Source organism: Ovis canadensis, chromosome 12 (genome assembly GCF_042477335.2).
Source record: "Ovis canadensis isolate MfBH-ARS-UI-01 breed Bighorn chromosome 12, ARS-UI_OviCan_v2, whole genome shotgun sequence".
Lineage (NCBI taxonomy): Eukaryota > Metazoa > Chordata > Mammalia > Artiodactyla > Bovidae > Ovis > Ovis canadensis.
In genome coordinates, this window is record NC_091256.1 from 30,751,539 (window position 1) to 30,772,509 (window position 20,971).

Sequence of the window (20,971 nt, forward strand, 5' to 3'; positions counted from 1 at the left end):
TCCGACCCTTCGCGACCCCATGGACTGCAGCCCACCAGACTCCTCTGCCCATGGGGTTTTCCAGGCAAGAGTACTGGAGTGGGGTGCCATTGCCTTCTCTTCCAGGTGTATACACACTACTAACTAATGAGAACCTGCTCTATAGCATAGGGAACTCTACTCAATGCTCTGTGGTGACCTAAGTGGGAAGGAAACTCAAAAAAGAGGGGATAAATGTAAACACATAGCTGATTCACGACACTGTACACCAGGAACTAATGCAACATTATAAAGCAATAAAAGTGTTGGTCACTCAGTCATGTCCAACTTCTTGTGACCCAGGGACTGTAGACTGCCAGGCTCCTCCAACCATGGGATTCTCCAGGCAAAAATACTGGAGTGGGTTGCCATTCCCTTCTCCAGAGGATCTTCCTGACTCAGGGATTGAACCCAGGTCTCCTGCATTGCAGGCAGATTGTTTACCATTTGAGCAACCAGGGAAGCCCCCTTGTAAAGTAACTATACTCCAATTTTTTAAAAAAGGTTACAGAACCCTAGCATTGAATGAAATCTTATAGAAACACCCTCTCCTAACATCCCTCCAAGTAGAATTTTCCCTATACTGACTCTGACCACTGAAATGTGATTCCTTTCAGGGATGAACCTCTCTGGGGGAATTGAGAGAAATGTACAAACATCCTCAAAAAGTTCTTGGATCCCTGTGGATAAGAAAACAGCATTCCTGATGTTTGGGTGCTATTATTGCTCTAAAGTGAATGCATGGCTCACAGATAATGTGAGGGGTCACAACATCTGGGCTCCAGTCATTTAAGAGGATGACACAAAGTCTCTATAAAGTGAGGTCTGAAAACAGGTCCCTTCTGAACTAGAAATCTAGATGAGTCTTGATTATAGATCATCCGTGAAACCAAAATGGACAATTTGGAGACTAAGCATCAGGTTTTGTAACAAGTCCAACAGACAGTTTACTTGTAATATTTACCAGCGCTGGTCCCAACCTAACTACTTCCCAGTGCCTCACATTATTACAATACCAAGTTACATCTCATCTGATTCTGCCAAAGGATTTTTTTTTCTATTTTTCCCCTCAAATGGGAAGGAAAGTAGTTAAATATAAAGAGGAGGAGGGGCAAGAGGAGAAACCATTAAATGGCTGATAGTTGCTGCGCTGCGCTGGCTTACATGTATATGTCCAGGGTGCCGTGCTAAATTCATGTATTACCTTATTAAATTCTCACAAGAACCCTGCAGGGTGAGTACTACTTTTAACTATACCATTTTCTAAATGTTAATGATAAGAAGACTTAGAAAAGATCATTAACTAACCCAAAGCTTTGGAACTAACATTGACTCTAAAATTCTAGTCCTTCTCACCACACAGGCTGCTTGGTATTTCCGTGGTAGTTTTAAAATTTTAATGCAATATCTCCATAGAATAACCATCTGCTTTTTTTTTTAAATAAATGTAAAAGAAAAAAAAAAGACCTCCAGTTATCATCACTAAAAACAGAGCACCCTGTATGTATATATAATGGAATACTACTCAGCCCTAAAAAGGATAAAATGTTGCCATTTGTGGCAACATGGGTTGATTTGGAGGGCATCACGCTAAGGTGAAACCAGTCAGAAAGAGGAAGACAAATACTGTATGATAACACTCATATGTGGAATCTGAAAAAAGTTCAACAAACTAGTGAATATAACAACAACAAAAACCAGATTCACTGATATAGAAAATAAACGAGTGGTTACCACTGGGGAGAGGGGAGGGGGAGCAATATAGGGATAGGGGAATAAAAGTTACAAACTATTAGGTCAAAAATAAGCCACAAGGATATATTGTACAACATGGGAAATATAGCCAATATTTCATAGTAACTAAATGGAGTATAACCTTGAAACACTGTGAATCACTATATCGTACGCCCATAACTTACATATGGGCTTCCTGGGTGGCTCAGTGATAAAGAGTCTTCCTGCCAAGCAGGAGACTCAGGTTTGATCCCTGGGTCAGGAAGATCCCCTAGAGAAAGAAATAGCAACCCACTGCAGTATTCTTGCCCGGGAAAACCCATGGACAGGGGAGCATGGGGGACTATAGTCTATGGGGTCACAAAGCATTGAATAGCTCTGAGCAACAAAACAAACTTACATATATTGTACAGCAACCATACTTCAGTAAAAAATAACCACAGCAGGCAGAACACCATGGCTTAGGGTCAGTAACAACCATCTGCTGCAAAGTAGTATGGAGATTTACCTTTCTATCATTTGAATTCTTGAAAATGAGGGATTTAAGGAAAGCAGGGCAATAGCCACATTTTTGTTCTGCACCCAAAATGTTTTCTTGAAATTTAAGACAAGTTTAAAACAAATCAATGTTTTCAGAAAAGTAGGGCATTTTTTTTTTCTTTTATCATTAAACACTAAAATTCTTCAGAAATGCTTCCTTTGGGCTTTTAACAAACTTGATCACCTCCTGCAGAAAACAAGTGCTAAACCAAAAACAGTGTTTCGGGCAGCAGATTCAGCAAGGGATGGAGCATCAAAGTCCAAGGGACTGTGGGCTGGCTCCCTGGAAAGTAGACCAGAGCCATGGAGGCTGGAGGCAGCACCTTGATGGGGCGGGGTGTGCAGCAAGCAGCTCCCACTGAAGTGCTGTTGACACGTCAGCCAAACACTCAGCGCACCTCCATCACCCTTCACAGAGCTCAACAAGCTCTTTATGTCCGGAAGCATTGGGAAAGCCTCAAATCTGTCTTTTCTCTAACTTCAATCCAATCAGTGGTGGAAATGAAGGAAAGAGAGAGGGATGGAGGAAAAGAGAGGACAAGTTCCGTTCACTTGAAAGGATGGGACCAGGTACATGTCTGAATGCTGTTCCTGCAGACTCTTAGAATCTTTTCTGAGACTGATGGCTATGAAAATAGAGCAGTAGCAGAGCCCAGCCACCCACCCCCCACATTCAGAGCATCAGAGCTGGTGCCCCTTCTTCAAACTTGCAAGGATGCTTGAAGACCTGCCTTGATGCCCTGGTGTACATCCAGAGACACCTCAAGTGCTTTCCCTCTGCCATTTTTACCCCTTCTTACTCCTGGCTACAATCTGCTTACCTATGTTCCGAATGTCAGTATTATGGAATCCTCAATACTGTAAACCTAACAACAGCTTAATAAATACAGAGTTTTTTTTTTTTTTAAAGTTTCAGCTGGAGCCTAAGACAGTGTGCTTGGCTTTTCTCTAGTCCTCTTAGAGCCTGAAAATAGCAACAGGCCTTAAGGCACAAGCAGACCTTGGAGATGCAAGTTCGGTTCAAGATCACCACAATAAAGTGGGTATCACAGTAAAAAAAAATTAAATAAACAAAATAAAACAATCCTTACATGCTGTTGTGGTGGTACACATGTCAGTGTTCCTATATGTTAAGTCTCAAAGAAAAAGTAAAGTTTGGGAAGAAGGCAAGATAGAACTTGAGGGAAGAGAAAGAACCTTAGAGACACCGGTTTGGGAAAGCCTCAAAATGTGATAAGCGACAAGGTGTCATACACAATGTGGGTCAGTAGTAGATGTAATAGATCATATATATATCTGTATAGATGTAACTATTTTTGCTTAAGAATTTGCCCACTTTCCAAAAAGCAATGCTTGGGAACAAATAGGAGAGGCACGTTGAAACTAAAATGTCACCTGCCTTTATGCACAGCCCTGATCAAAACATAGTAGATCACTGAGCTTTATGTTGAGAAGCAAAGCAAATTTCAGAAACTAAAGAGAGGTAAGATGCATCAAATAGGGCTTCTTCAATGGTAAAGAATCTGCCTGTCAATGCAAGAGACACAGGTTCGACTCCTGGGTGGGGAAAATTCCACGTGCCGTGGAGCAGCTAAGTTCGTGCACCACAACTATTGAGCCTGTGCTCCAGCGCCCAGGAGCCACAACTACTGAAGCCCATGCACCCTGGAGCTCGTGCCCAGCAGCAAGAGAAGCCACCGCAATAAGAAACCTGCGCACTGCAGCTAGAGAGCAGCCGCTGATCGCTGCAACTAGAGAAGAGTATTCGGAGCATCGAAGACCCAGCACAGTCACATCAATCGTAAATAAAGTAAATAAAAATTTTTTTAAAGATGCATCAAATACTGGACAACTGGATGTGTTCACACATATATGGAGAATGTGAATTCTACAAAGGTTTTTTTTTTTTAAACAAGAAGCTATAGTGGTTCTTTGGAAAGGGTTTGGTATGGGAGAAGACAAAACCTATCAAACAAAATAAGATAACATAAATATTTCATTTAGTTGTTATCATCTCTTTTTATGATGATGAGAAGACATTATTATCATATTTTTTACTCTAACTCATAAAAAATGGTCAATCTTCCACATTTGTAATGGGCTAGAGCACACTAATCTTAGTTTGGCATAAAGCTCATACAAACCACTCAATATTTTCAATATAAATGTAATGACTTCTGATTTTAGGAAAAAATAACAATGCTCAAGAAAAACCCATCACTGGTTAACTCTAAACTCTCCTATTGGTCATTTCTGTAAGTATGTGCACTTGCAAAAAATAAACTTTCTGCATATTCATTATGAAGAAGATGGATGATAATCAGTAGGAGAGACAGCAAATTTCTTCTTGAGGATTAGGCTCCAATTGGTTGCATTTTAACATCAACCTGGCAATTTTAGTATTAAGTCAGCAGAAGTGAGTCTTCGTACGGTATGCCACTTACTCACAGAGAACATCAGGCAAAGGGAAGAGAACACGCTAGAATAAATTGTGCATTATTTCTGGCATTAGTTAAAGGAACAGAGCATTATAAGGAAAAAAAATACAGTACCATTGATTTTTACAGGTGTTTAATACAGATAAGCTGAAAAAAGGGTTTCCATTTTAAGCCCAGTGATGGCTAAAGATGCATTCAAATATGTTCAAAAGCAATCTAAAGTCTTCTAAAATAGTGTTTAAGCTATTCGAGCAAAACGTAAATAGTTTTTGTCGTAGTACTGAGGAAGGTGGAACAAAAAACAGATTCCAAGGAGCTGACTCTGGCACACTGCCGGCCACTGTAAAATCAGGGGGTCATTAAAACAGAGGTAATACTGTTTATCCATTACATGATCACAGGTTATTTGGTGAAAACAGTCACAGGCTGTCCTTAGAAAGGTAGGTGGCATAATTACCCTGGAAGTCTCTGAGGTCCACTCTCAGGAGAAGAGACTGAAAGAAACAATCAAACTGATGACTCATATGTGTGTTTAAGAGAGTCACTACAGAAAGAAACTAAATCCAGATGCTTTATCATACCTACCTATGTTTTAACACGTTTCTTTAAAGTTCATTTATAAAGAATGGGAACATATTTAACATACTGAAGTGCTCTGCAGAAACCAAATTATAAAGAAAAGTTGATGTTGGCAGAATTCCTGAACGGATAATGTTTGTTTCACTTACTTGAGGCGGGGAGGCATTGGCCTCCAATTTCTGCAGAGCTATTTGTTCACACAGTAGACCACATAACAAATAAAGCAAAAGCAATAGCTGCCCATGTCTGACCACGTAACTAGAACATTCAGAGATGCTATGAGACAGGGAGAGAGATGTTTGCTTTGGGTATTTTTCACTATGTATGATGATTTGTCTTCTCATTAGCAATCAGCTTTTCTTTCTTAGAGACACATATCGATAATTCTGGTCCAAATAGAAGTCCAGTTCCATAAGTTTGGATCCCTTGAACATTTTTAAAAATTTTGCTCCCCTCTCTTCCATTACATTGGCTGGATATCCTCTTTTCTAACTCTTTTGATCATATCCTAACTGATGGCAGGGTTAGAGCTCGAGGACATGGTTAGCCAACACCTCTCTGGTCAATTGACAAACACAAATTTAGTGCCTCTTTCCCATGCATCCAGCACTGAGGACAGGGCTGATATAAATGAGGACAGAAGGGACTCAGTAGACAAAAATATCCCTCTCACAACAGGTATTAGAATAATTACAATACGTCATGTTAACTAGGATGAAAGCGCGCTGTACAGCTGAACAGTTAAGCTGAGCATTGTGAAGTATGAGCTTCAGGGGAAGCCAAGTGAACTTGGAGAGGTTTATTGTAGTGATGCCCAGTCACTAACACATCCCGTGAGCTGCGACAGCTGACTCATGTTCTGGAGATGCTAAAGTGGAAATCCCAGGACTCAGAAGCTGCTATTTGTTAAACACATGATATGATCAGCTGCAAGTCAGAGCACCTAGATAAGTGATCTTGACAAGCCTGGTTAGTGATACTTGTGGACACACACTGGCTCAGCTGTGATCATGTCTCAGAGTTTCCACAGGAAAAATGTCATGAGACTCCTTTATGTCATCGGTGCTGAGGGACATGTAAATGCAGCCTTAGTAATATCATGAACTCGGTAGTATTTTGGAATCTAGTTATAATTGCAATATTATAAAACTTTTGTTAAAATGGATGTGGGAACACGACAACTCAGAGGACACTGGAATTTATATTATGCGATGTTATACGAGGGCTTCCTTGGTGGCTCAGAAAGTAAAGCATCTGCCTGCAATGCAAGAGGCTTGGGTTCAATCCTTGGGTCAGGAAGATCCCTTGGAGAAGGGAATGGCAACCCACTCTAGTATTCTTGCCTGGAAAATTCCATGGACAGAGGAGCCTGGTGGGCTACAGTCAGCGGGATTGCAAAGAGCTGGACACACTGAGCAACTAACACTAAAGTTATACTATCAATTTTCATTCTACATATATGGGGCAGCAGGAACATGAGTTTCTTTTTTCTCTTTACAAAAACAAATTTTTATTCAACATTTACAATGTTGTGTTAGTTTCAGGCATGCAGAAAAGTGATTATAATACATAAATATCTATCTCTACATAGCTTTCTATATATCTATTTTTTCAAACTCTTTCCCATTATAGATTATAACAATCTAAATGGGAAAGGAATTTGAAAAATAATATATATCTGTGTGTGTGTGTGTGCATGTGTGCTAAGTTGCTTCAGTCGTGTGCAACTCTTTGTGATTCCATGGACTATAGCCCATCAGGCTCCTCTGTCCATGGAATTCTCCAGACAAGAATACTGGAGTAGACTGCCACGCCCTTCTCATATATATGTGTGTGTGTGTATGTACATATATAAAACTGAATCACTTTGCTGTACATATATGAAAGAAAGTGAAAGTGAAAGTTGCTCAGTCGTGTCCAACTCTTTGTGACCCCATGGACGGTATAGTCCAGGGAATTCTTCAGGCCAGAATACTGAAGTGGGTGGCCTTTCCCTTCTCCAGCAGATCTTCCTGACCCAAGAATCAAACCAGGGTCTCCTGCATTGCAGGCAGATTCTTTACCAACTGAGCTATGAGGGAAGCATATATATATATATATATAAACATATATATATATGGAAGCATATATATATATAGCAATATATATATATTGCTGTGTACATATATATGCATGTGTGTGTATACATATATAAAACTGAATCACTTTGCTGTACATGTGAAACTAACATAACATTGTTAATCAACTGTACAGCAATATAAAATAAAATTAAAACAAAGAAATCACTCAAGTGGTAAGAAAAATAAATAAATAAATGTCATCCAATTTTAACTCACAATGTAAATAATACTTAAAAACCAAAAGAAGACATTGACTATTACTCTGAAACCAGAACATCAAGGTCAAAATCTTCGCTTGACCAACATTAAGCAACACTTGATAGATCATTTAAGTTCCCAGGCACCTTGTCTGGGGAATCAGGAAGGCTTCCTGGGAATCAGGAAGGGGGATGGGGAATCAGGAAGGGTTGCGCCTCTCAGGACGGTCACAGTGAAGCTCACACAGGTGTATATGCAAGAAACTGCCCCTCGATGCTGAAGCACTCTACATAAATCGTTGTTATTGCTGTTCACCTGGGTTTATACCAGGACATCCCGCTTGCACAGGTTGAAAATCACTCATTGAACATGCTCACTCCCTGGGGAGAGGATTCTTACCACTCTTGTGAATCTGAGGAATAATGTCTGAGTTGCATTAACTGGTGTTTATGAATGTATTATGAATCTCTGCCGTGGCATCTGATTCACAATAAAAAGATTAAGCAGACTAATTTGTCATTTATTTTCCAATGCCTGCTTTCCTGCCTGAAGCACCACTAATATCCCAGGAGCTCGTCAACCCAATTATTTCCCATTTTGCATTACTTGCTGAAAATAGTGCTAATGTGCCCAAAAGGCTTTGCTTCTTGGTGTTGAGGGAAAAAAAAAAAACAACCCCAAACCAAGAAAAACCACTCCTAAAAAAACCCAAAAAACTGCTCCTGCTCTAGCCATCTCAATACTGTTGTCATTGGGTGAACAGTAACATCCCAGAACCACTGGGCTATAGCTAGTAATCAAACTAAGTTAGCAGCCTTATTGCACTATGGACGCGAGCCACGGCCCTGTGCTTACTGAGTATTTATTTTTGGGTGGAAGGGAATTCCATCTGTAGAATGAAATTCACAAGCTAGAGGGAGCTGAATTATACTCTGCCTATACATTAATACATGAATCATTTTGTTTGCTTGCTGGGGGAACTGGATGTCAAAAGCGCTCAAATAACTGGTGAAATCAACTTTTTTTTCCTTCTCAAAATGTTCATAATCAGTTATTTAGACAACTTCAAATATTAATTTGCAAAACTAATTTGTGAATGTAGACACAACTCATTATTAATAGAAGCATAAAGATTTCTCATCTGTTTTTTTAATCCAGCCTTATAAATGGTTTTTAACCTTAACGTGTAACAGTTCTGGCTACTTTCTTCAGTCTGTTTCTCTTTGAAAATGTGCTTTTTTCTTTATCCCAGGAGTTTCTGTATTGCTTAAGGCAAAATACTCCAGCGTACATTCACAGCTATGAACTGTAAACATTTTTCTACCTTATTCTGCCCAAGGCTCAGAGCCAGTTTAAAATGTCTGTGGATAGTTTCAGAAGCCTACAAGACTCCACAGAGTCATGAAAAATGATTATTTTTTTAAAACTTGCCAATTTTCCCAGCAATGTAAAATTTATATTTTTAAAACCTGATCATTTTAGCTGTGGGGAGGCACTGACTAAAAACATAGTGTTTTTTTCTTTCAAATATGATCAGCTTCAAGGATGAGATGCTGTAGATTAAATTAATCTCTATGAGGTTATTTCTTACCATTATTTTCTTAAATCCTTCCCTCACTTTAATCAAGAACAGGAATGTTATAGGCTAGATGTAGGGAAGAAACATAGATTAGTGGTTAGTATAATAGCCGGAAAGCCAGGAAACGTGAATTCTATTCTTGGCCAAGTGGTCTTAGGTGAGCTCATGATTTATAACCTCAGTTTCTCCATCTATAAACAGAAAGTGTTGCACTTTACCACAAAGGAGGGCTAAGCACTTTAAAAGGATTATTTTCTTATCATTATCCTAACTTTATAGAATAGGTAACTGAGGTGTGTAGGCGTACTAAGTCACTATAGTCATATCTGACTCTTTGCGACCCCATGGATTGTAGCCCACCAGGCTCCTCTGTCCATGGGATCCTCCAGGCAAGAATACTGGAGTGGGATGCCATGCCCTCCTCCAGGGCATCTTTCTGACCCTGGGATCGAATCCGTGTCTCTTACGTCTCCTGCATTGGTAGGCGGGTCCTTTACCACTAGTGCTACCTGGGAAGCAACTGAGGCACAGAGATGTTAAGGAACTGGCCCAAGGTCACACAGCTGGGAGCCAACTGCAAAGGCTGAGCTCTAACCCTTAGGCCACAGCATTCTACATCCTTGGCCTCGAGGAATGGAACAGACCGTGGATCCAGTCCAGAAAACTGTCAGAATAGGGGCCCAGATTGTCCCTGTCCTCTTGGGCCTTTGTGGATATTCTCCCAAACTCACATTCTCTGGGCCACTCCTGCCACCTGCCTTGCGGGGAGGACCACCCGGACTCAGGCCTCCCTGGCAGTGTTGCTCCTGGCAGCCCCTGCGCACGGCAGTTGCCACGCAGCAGAGCTTCATCTGCCAGCTGAACCCGAGCGAGACCTCTGGGCACGGTCAAGTGCAGCTGGTGGAGGGAGGCTCAGATTTCCGATGAACACAACGGAGCAGCACCATCACATGACCATTATGAAAGCACACGCTGGCTGCTCGCTTTTCGCACAGAAGTGCATGAACCATTTAAAACTTCTCCCCCTCTTCACCGCTCCCCCCAGCTCCAGCTGCCCCCATCTCCAGCTCTTCCATGCCTTCCTACGGGTAAAGTTCAGCCAGGGGACTATTGGCCAGATGTTATCTGGCGTCACTAGCTTCTTTGCAAAACGAGGACCAAACACAACGCAGAAACTGGCTTTCACTGCACTGTTGCTGACAGCATTGACCCCAAATGGCACACTTGCAGAGCAGACAGGGGCACCACTGAGGCTCCTCTCTTTGAACCTGGCATTGGCGGGAACAGCCAACTTAACCTTGACTTCCACAGAGGCTAACAGAATGCCCCTTTCACTACTAGAAGTCATTGTCCATATCAGAGCAAACTTGCCAGAAGCAGAGCAAAGGTTTAAAAGGTCTCACCACATCATTTCTTCGGGGTGCTATGCGAAACATGGTTTTAAAATATCCCGTGTTAGTGGGTGCACGACTGAAGTGACTTAGCAGCAGCAGCAGCAGGGGGTGTCCATTAGGAACTGTGGTCATTTAACATGTATCATAATTGTGAATTCAAAAGAAGCTGTTGATCTTCATATTTCATGACTCTGATGAAGCAGTGAATAGTAAAATGATGCTTTTTGTATTTAAGCTAAAAATAAGGATTCCAGTAAAAGAACCAAACTTATGGAAATGTCCTAGTTTTTTAAGGTGCCTGGAATAAGGTTGCAAATGGTATATACCTAACTTCTCTGAAATTCAAGGGTGTTTATATGCAATTGCTAGATTAATATTTGCACATTTAAAAGAACTAAACTGGCTATAGAGAAGTCTGGTATTCACTAAAATCTAACTGGAGGGAACAGCAAAAAAAAAAAAAAAAGGAATCATACATACGACTTTTAAGATATTTGAAAAGCTTCTCCTTATAAAGAGGTCTTTCAAAGACAGCAAACACTGAAGATTTGCCAATGAAGAAAGAAAATCTTTCCAAATAAGTCATTTAAACAATGTGGAGCTTATATCAACGGCTTCCTTATCTTATTCGTGGTTCACAGAAAACATTTTGTGGTCTTTTTATATTCAGATCATCTCTTCACAAAACGTTGCTTTCTTTGGTTCAAAAAATCAAAACTAAGCTTAAACAACTTTGCAGTAAAGCATCACAAAGTGCATGCTGTTAATATTAAGGAAAATAAACAAACAAACAAAAAAAACCCAGGAGCTTAGTGAGTCAATACAGAATAGACTTTTTTACAAGAGGAAATACTTTGGGAAACCTTGCACACATCAAATAACGTCTGGAAGTTGTGAAATACTCTGGGAAACAAACTTTTCTTCCTATAAATATTGAAAAAGAACAGCTACAAGATGCAAATGAACTACTGAACTCAATTCTTGGTCTTTAAAATGTATTTCAATAGAATAGCCAATGTACCGTCTCAGTATGAAAAAATGATGTACAGTAATAGCATTCTGAAAAATGAATTAAGAACACATTGTCATCAACTCCAGCAAAAATAATAAAGGTAGAAAAGATTAAGAGGCAAGCATATCTTTCAGAATTGTAAAATGGGTTTATAGGTCTTCTAATAACAACTTTTACTCAAACCTTACATAAATAGGCTTAGATGATACAAATATTATGTGGGCTGTGTGGACACTCCCAGCTTCCTAATCATGTTTAGGGATTACTTGATAGAACAGAGACATTTCATTCCTATTGGGCTGAGGGATTACTGCAAAGAAACATCTAATATTCCATTTTTTAATTTCATGCATTTTTTATTTACCTTTAATGATGCTGTATATATTCATCATCCTGAAATATTAAAACAGTATGAAAAAAGTAATAAATTGGTGGAAAATTTAGGGAATAGGAATGCAACAGCACGCAAATCATACACTATCAAGTGCTTGATACACATTTAAAATTACTGCCGACTACGGCAAAGCCAAATTCCTAGCAGATTTCTGAAGCACAAAGTCACAATAAGAAGATCAGCAGAACAGACTGAAATAATAGAATATTCATCCCTCTAATCCATATGCAATTCTTTAGGGCTTTTTTTTTTTTTTAACAATGCATATGAGGTCTGACTGTATTCAGGATTTAAATAAGTTGTCTCTCTCCTTTCTGCTCCTCTCTGTTTTTATATATAAAAAAGTATATATAGTTATCATTTCTGCATTGCTGCACCACGGAAGACAAGGTTAGCACATTTCCTCACATCTCAAATGAAACAATAGCATCTTTAAACAACAAAAGTGTGAAAAGAAATGCGATGTATTCATCCCACCAAAACCTCCTGAACCAGATTTTTGGGAAGAAGGAAAGCTGACATCACTTATAGGGGAAATGAAGTGATGTTCTCTGGTCACTTCATTACCAATTAATGAACTGATATAATATCGCATTTAAATATCGACCAGGAAAGCAAAAAGCTGGCATTTCATCTCTGCTTTATTCGCCTTCCCCTGCAGACAGATGAGACTGGCTGTCGGGTATTAAGAAACGTTGCAATCAAGAATAGAAAATGACAGAGAAAGAAGTTGGCATCACCGAGTTTGGGATGAACTTTTCTGCGAGAGCGCTTGGAAGTCTGGGGAAGTGGAAGGACACGCTGGCCATCAGATGACCAGCTGTCAGTTCAACTGTCAGGTGCCTGGTGCTTGCATCGTCATCCTCGAAGCCCATGTTCTAATTGCCCCGTGTTAACAGAAACTGCCTTCCAGAAAGAAAGTGTTTTTAAATTACCTTCTTTAGGTTTCTCCTTTTCTTTAAGGAGAATTTATTGCCTTGCGCCTGCAAGCCTGCTTAGTCGTTCAGTCCTCTCCTACTCTTTGCGACTCCCTGGACTGTAGTCCACCAGGCTCCTGTATCCATGTGATTTCTCAGGCAAGAATACTAGAGTGGGTTGCCATTTCCTCCTCCTAGGGATCTTCTTGATCCAACCCATGTATCTCTTGCACTGCAGGTGGATTCTTTACCCACTGAGCCACGGGAGAAATACTGCCTTGTAACAAGCAGGAAAATCAATGTAACAGAAACTACCGAATATGCTATCTATTTTTAAAAATATCATACATCTCTCAAACCAGTCAATCCTAAAGGAAATCAACCCTGAATATTCCTTGGAAGGACTGATGCTGAAACTGAAGCTCCAATACTTTGGTCACCTGATACAAAAAGTTGACTCATTGGGAAAGACCCTGCTGCTGGGAAAGACTGAGAACAAGAGGAGAAGGGGGTGACAGAGGATGAGATGATTGGATGGAATCATTGATTCAATGGACATGAGTTTGAGCAAGCTCCAGGAAACAGGGAAGGACAGGGAAGCCTGGTGTGCTACAGTCCATGGGGTGGAAAAGAGTAGGACACAACTTAGCAACTGAACAACGACAACATCTCTCTTTCTAACATCTCTCCTTCTTTATGAGGCTTTCTTGCATTCACCCAACACTCTTGGTCTGTCCTTCGAGCTAATGTTGCTAGTGAATGTCTTATGGCCTAAATCACATTCTGTCTTGTGGTATGGTCCTCTGCCTCCTAAGCATGCCTTTTGAAGGATTAAGTCCTTTCAGGGCAAAGGCTGGGTCTTCTTCCCCATTATCTTCTCTCTTACAATGCTGATCACAGCTCATTGTGCCTAGTGGGTATTTAGTAATTTCTCATTGTTACTGACTGAACTAAAATTAGTTTCATTAATTGTCTTCATTTGTGTGATACTCTGTTTTTCAGCTCACTCCTCCAATTAGGCAATCCTACCAGTTGTCAATGAGGTTAGTTACCATGAATGACACTAGACACAGAGTTAGAACACCTTTCAGAAAATGAATTGGAGAGAATCTGCATGTCCTACCATCTCAGCAATGCCCCTAACAGAAAAGAGGGTGTGCAGCTCTGCAGAATGAGGAAAGCATTTACAGAAGGTGGAGCAGAGACAAACACTGCAGTGTTGGAAATAAAAGTTTCCCATTCACATCAAGCAATAGAAAAATGTATAGGAAACGAAGAGGGTATATGGCAGAGAGAAGAAGAGTTCTTCACCCTACTTAGAGAAAAACAGGGACTTCTTCAGGGAAATACAGACTACCACACCCAAACTTAATACACATTAAAGCAAAGCTTGCTAAAGATTTCAGCGCGCAGGGCAGCCTTAAGGAAGTTCCCGCGTTCCAGATCACTGCTCACAGAATCCTTTGCTAAGACCTCTTTGCATTTGCCTGGCCGGGATATGTCTCCATTCCTCTCCAGCCCTCACAATGCATTCCAGAGTCAAGGAAAGCTGAGAATCCATCCAATTTTAATCCAATTCCTTCTTGAAGATTTTAAGCTTATTCCTTCATTCCGTTTTAAAGACAGTAAGACACCCGAGAGTGAAAGACCAGGAAGCCTGGCGTGATGCAGTCCATGGGGTCTCAAAGAGCTGGACACGACTTAGAGTCTGAACAAGAAGAACAAGACACTCGAGGGGAGAAAAATATTCAAAATATGGCATGATGAATGGCAAGAGGAAAAAGAGGGGAGAACAACTTATTAGAACTGATATAAACTGTAGGAAAAATCAAACCTCATGTCTTTGTATACCCCTCTCTGTCTTATGTCAGAACGAACTGCCTTCGGCCCTAATTATGACAGGATGATCCTATCTACGACATGATATCATCTTTTCAGCTCAAGTTCTCACATCACTAAGCCTCTCGACTCCAGGCAATCATTCAAGAATTCAGAAGTGTTCTCAAGTTCTTATGTGAACCAAGATGGGTCAACTCCGAGCAGGTGGTTCAGCTGCTCTGAGATTCCTCGCTGAGTACATCCAGCACGCGGCTTAAGCCTCTTGTAAACAATGTGTGCACTGCTTGCAATTAGCCACCCAGATCTGCTGGGGTCAATAAACTCCCTGATGTTTATAACTGATGACAACAGGTCAAGGTGTCACATATGATGCGGCAGAGAGAGTGGTAAGACGACGACTTTTAAATTCTATACCAAGAGCCAGCTCCATTCACAAAAGCTTCTCTTCCTACAGAAGGACTCCTCCCCTTACCTACCCAAATCTCTCTTTCTGGTTTCATGAACTTTGCTTTCCCTGCCTTCATGGGTTGCTAATATTTGATCAGTTCTTTTCTTTTTGGAAAATATTTCTAAAACACAAATAAACTACATTACGAACTTTGTAGAGGGCCTGACTTGATTTTACAGATTCTGTTTCATATGTGTTAATTCTTACAGAAGTCTGAAATAACAGGGATGTCTCAAGGTTAAGCCAACTGTCACAGATACTTAGAAAGCAGAGCCATTGATAACAACCGCTGTCATCACTCTTACCTTGTCTGCTCCCTCCTTCCAGGACAGATGCGAGCTTACTTAAATGAGTAAATACAGATTTCCCTGCTTCCAGCCCATACTGTCTTTTCTGGAAGTTGCTATTTAGTAGGAGTCTCAATTTGCTAGAAAATACTCTCGGTTTTACCCATTCAACCAAACCATTTAAAACCGTTGGGGTCTTGTGGGATTAATGATGGTCATATCATCCATATCATTTCCATATCATTCAACCTAATTTGTTGCCAAATTTCCATATCATTCAACCTTATATGTTGCCTTATCTGAGTCCCACAACGATATTTTGCAGCAGATACTATGATTTCCATTTCACTATTATCATGTATTGTCACATGACTGCTGCTGCTGCTAAGTCACTTCAATCTTATCTGACTCTGTGCGACCTTATAGACGGTAACCCACCAGGCTCCCCCGTCCCTGGGATTCTCCAGGCAAGAACACTGGAGTGGGTTGCCATTTCCTTCTCCAATGCATGAAAGTGAAAAGTGAAAGTGAAAACGCTCAGTTGTGTCCGACTCTTAGCGACCCCGTGGACCGCTACTTGCTTACAAAAGCTGGGCTTTAAAACTGAGTTTGTATGGACTCAGAGCTCAGGCGGCCAGCCTCCTAGTGGAGTTACAATCTCTTCCACCTGGTTTCCCTGGTGGCTCAGACGGTAAAGAATCCAATTGCAATGCAAGAGACCCTGGTTCAATCCCTGGGTCAGGAAGCTCTTCTGGAGAAGGGAATGGCTGCCCACTCCAATATTCTTACCCAGAGAATTCCATGAGCAGAGGAGCCTGGTGAACTACAGTCCACGGGGTCATAAAGAGTCAGATATGACTGAGTGACTAACACTTTCACTTTCCACCTGGCTGAGCAGGATGGGAATTGGAACTCTGGCATAATCCACCCTTACCTTTTAGAAATGCTGGCATGATAAATCTCAGGATCTCAAAATCAGACCATCTTACTCTTTCAATCAAGATGGATCTGCATATTTTAGAATTATATGACAATGACATTAGTTGATACTGAATTTCAACTCAGATGTAGGTATATCCTGTGCCCAGGTTAAGGTATATACTGCAACCTTAAAAGTCACTGTGGAGAAGGCAATGGCACCCCACTCCAGTACTCTTGCCTGGAAAATCCCATGGATGGAGGAGCCTGGTGGGCTGCAGTCCATGGGGTCGCTAAGAGTTGGACACGACTGAGCGACTTCACTTTCACTTTTCACTTTCATGCATTGGAGAAGGAAATGGCAACCCACTCCAGTGTTCTTGCCTGGAGAATCCCAGGGACGGGGGAGCCTGGTGGGCTGCCGTCTATGGGGTCACACAGAGTTGGCCATGACTGAAGCGACTTAACAGCAGCAGTAAAAGTCACTGATCTACAGACTGGTGGTTGCCAGAGGTAGTAAGTGGGCAAAACTGATGGAAAGGATGTGTTAGTCACTCAGTCGTGTCCAGCTCTTTGTGACCCCATGGACTATAGCCCCCCAGGCTCCTCTGTCCCTGTCCAGGTAAGAATACTGGAGTGGGTAGCCATTCCCTTCTCCAGGAGATCTTCTTGCCCCAGGGACTGAACCCAGGTCTCCTGCATTGCAGCCAAGATTCTTTACCATCTGAGGCACCAGGGAAGCTGGGAAAAGATTGGTGAAGGAGAACAAAAGGTACACACTTCTAGTTATACAATAAATACATCATGGGGATGTAATGTAGAGCATGAATACTAGACTTTACAACACTGTCTGGCATATGCGAAAATTGCTAAGAGAGTAAAACTTAAAAGTTATCACACAAAAAAACTTAACTATGTGTGGTGGTGATAGATGTTAACTAAGAAAATAAGTCACTGTTGGAAAATGGAGTTCTGATATTTTCTGAAAGTCTGAATGGATGCAAAATTATATAAAATAAAACACTTGGAGGAAACCAACTTTTTAACAAACCCAACTAAAATCATCTTGAGGGTAAAAAGGATGACCACCAACAAATGAAAATATATCTCTCAGAAATAAATAATGGTTTAAAGGTTGCAACTACACTTAGAAAAGCACTTGCAAATTGATAAATTTTTTAAAAGGGTGTTCTTAAAGCAGAAAACACTTTCCCTCAGTACTCCCGCCTTAAACCGTTTGAACCTGTTGGCGAACACCTATCGTTGTCCAGCAGCATGAATTAAGCAGGTGTGTGGAAGGCTTATCTTCAAGTCATCGAGGATTTCTGCCACTCCTTAGGCTCGGGCTGCTCCTGGGTATCCTGGATTATCAGTGTGTGTTCCATCATCTGTTTATATAAACGGGCCAATGGCTGTTGAAACACTTCAGGGCACTTAACTAAAGCAAACACAGCTCTTGAACTTTAAATATCCAACAAGAGGAGCCATTGACAAGGAGGACTTGACTTAGCAAATCTCAGTATCTTTTGGAACCTTACTACAATCTTCCAGATTTACAAAGAAGGCACACAACCCCGACGCTTATCTTAACTTCGGCTCCACACAGAAGACACCATCCTGAGTTGAGACAAGATTTAAAAATAATACTGCCCCTGAGCAGTTTCACTTGGTTCATTTTTTTTTTTTTAATTGCAGTATAACCCTCTTCCACTGTTGGTGGGAACATAAGTTAATATAGCTACTTTGGGGAATACTGTGGCAGTTCCTTAAAAATCTAAACAAAGAACTAGCATGTGTGTGTTAAGCCACTGCAGCCGTGTCGGGCTCTTTGTGACCTCACGAACTGTAGCCTGCCAGGCTCCTCTGTCCATGGGATTCTCCAGGCAAGAAAACTCAAGCGGGTGGCCATGCCCTCCTCCAGGGGATCTTCCTGACCCAGGGATTGAACCCATGTCTCTTTTGTTTCCTGCATTGGCAGGCAGGTTCTTTATCTCTAGCACCACCTGGGAAGCCCAGAACGACCATGTGGCCCAGCTATTCCACACTTGGGCATATACCCTGAGGAAATTATAATTCAACAAGATACACGTACCCCAAGGTTCATCACTTGGCTCCTTAATTGTCCTTGAGATTAAAGATGAGGCTACTCACTTAGAGAAAGGAAAGAGGGTCTTTAGCTTCTATTTTAGCCTTCTAGTTTTTTGATTCCCTCCCATTCTGCATTCCCTAAACTCAAAGATATTTCTGAAAGAACTCCTGCGAGGAGAACCTCAGATTAACATCAGGGTATCTGAATTTCCATTCCAGCATCCCTATCATCTGAAAAACCGTGCCTAAGTCATAAATTCTCCCAGCTTAGACAACCATGTCTCTGAGCTGGACATAAAGACCCCTTTCAGCTCTAAGAGCCAATTATTCTACCATTTAAGGAATTCACAATGATGAAATCAATTGATCTGTTCATATCGGTGGCTAGAGAAAGAGCGCCATAGTACTACTGCATGTTGGTGCTGTTGTTTAGTCACTAAATCGTGTCTGACTCTTGCGATCTCATGTATTGTGGTCCACCAGGCTCCTCTGTCCATGGGATTTCCCAGGCAAGAATACTGGAGTGGGTTGCCATTGCCTTTTCTGGGGGATCTTCACAATGCAGGGATTGAACCCAAGTCTCCTGCATTGGCAGGGAGGTGCTTTACCACTGAACCACCAGGGAAGTCAGCACTGTATGCTGCTGCTGCTGCTAAGTCGCTTCAGTCGTGTCTGACTCTGTGTGACACCATAGACGGCAGCCCACCAGGCTCCTCTGTCCCTGGGATTCTGCAGGCAAGAACACTGGACTGGGTTGCCATTTCCTTTCCCAATGCATGGAAGCAAAAACTGAAAGTGAAGTCACTCAGTTGTGTCCAACTCTTTGTGACCCCATGGACTGTAGCCTACCAGGCTCCTCTGCCAATGGGATTCTCCAGGCAAGAGTACAGGAGTGGGTTGCCATTGCCTTCTCCACAGCATTGCATATAAGGTTATAAAAATCTTCCCAAATAGTGGCAATAGATTTATTGTGTTGCTTCCTTTATGTCTGGAAAGAAAATGCTTCCTTTATGTCTGGAAAGAAACGGTGATTTTTAGAAATGTTAATATTGAGATGGCATTTTAGATGCTAGAGAGTTGTTTTATGTATTACCCTTTGGAATTTCCTAGTCTTACTTTAGTTATTGCTTGAATTTAGCTTTGCTTTAGTGCCAGGAGGAAAAACACAAAAGAAAACACATTATTTTCAAGAAATTTAAATAACTTAACCTTATTTCCATTTGCCTTTCTAGACTGACCAACAACTTGAATTCCAGTTCTTCCCAGCTGTTAGGGTTCCTAATTCAACAGACTTATCTTCTCTTGTAGAGTGTTAGAGCCATCAGCTTTCTGGCGGGAATATAAGTTGTCTTTACAGGATTTAAGGTGTTAGACTAAAAGAAAAATTTCAGGGAAATCCAAAACTTCTACTGGCCTATGATTTTTATATATAGTGCAGAAAGTGTTAGAATAATATTCATAACTTTTGCTTCTAATCAACTGCGCAACTGCCCTCTGTTACAATGAAAGACAAGTCTGTTCCATATATGCCCTTTATAACACACACCTAGCCAGAGCCCTTATAGGGCTTGGAGATTAGTTTCTGACTATCAGATGTTTCTTTTATTTATCCTTTTTTAAAATTATTTTCTTTTAATAAAGCTACATGCACATCCAGCAAGGGAACAGAGTCCAGAAAAGCTAGAAAACTATATATTCTTCCCAACCCTCCAAGCCCCTGCCTTCCTCAAGAACTGCTGTATCGGGGAGAAAGGCCCAATGTCCTGTCAAGTGCCTCTCTCTGTTTAAAACTTCTTCTCCTTCTACATTTATGATTATTATTCTTACTTTTTCACAAAGCCTGGATTAGAGAGCATATGAACTACTGAATAAGAAAATCTTAGTCACAGATCCTATAGGGAATAGCTTTTGAAATTCTCCAACATACTTAGTCATAATTGGGATTTAATGCATAAAATGGCTGAGTAATTTAAATGTTTAGAAAAGAAAACAGTCTTTCCTAGAGTTTATGAAGTGCTAAGCCTATTTCTTACAATGACTAACACGAGCATCTTCTAGCGTATGCTCCAGAGAAGGCTCACTGAAGACACAAACCAATTTACCAGACTAGTGTCTCACTGGGCCTGCAGCGCCTTTTCGTGAAGCTGTTGCTGTTGTTGTTCAGTTGTCAGTTGTGCCCAACACTTTGCAACCCCAAGGACTGCAGCTCTCTAGGCTTCTCTGTCCTCCATCTCCCAGAGTTTGCTCACACTCATGTCCATTGAGTTGATGAGGCCATCTGACCATCTCATCCCCTGTCATCCCCTTGTGAAGAGGGGAAGTAACAAACCATGACCTGCCCCACCTTATGAAATGAAGCATAATGTTTCAGAAACATATGTTCAGTATCTGTCTGCATGTGGTTCTGCACGAACCAGGAAGTCAGCAGCCAGCAGGATCTGTCACAGTGAGCAACAGAAGTCTGTCCT

General features: G+C 41.1%; 1 protein-coding gene across 27 annotated transcripts in view; it reads right to left on the minus strand.

Annotated features, from left to right (window-relative positions):
- Window positions 1–20,971, minus strand: part of ESRRG (estrogen related receptor gamma) — a 696,316-nt gene that overhangs the window by 338,586 nt on the left and 336,759 nt on the right. The window contains exon 4 of one of the 27 annotated variants that reach the window (XM_069544608.1): window positions 11,977–12,005. The exons of the other annotated variants lie outside the window; for them this stretch is intronic. The gene's annotated coding sequence lies outside the window, so the exon portion shown is untranslated. The remainder of the gene's footprint in view (window positions 1–11,976; window positions 12,006–20,971) is intronic. 27 annotated transcript variants of the gene reach the window in all.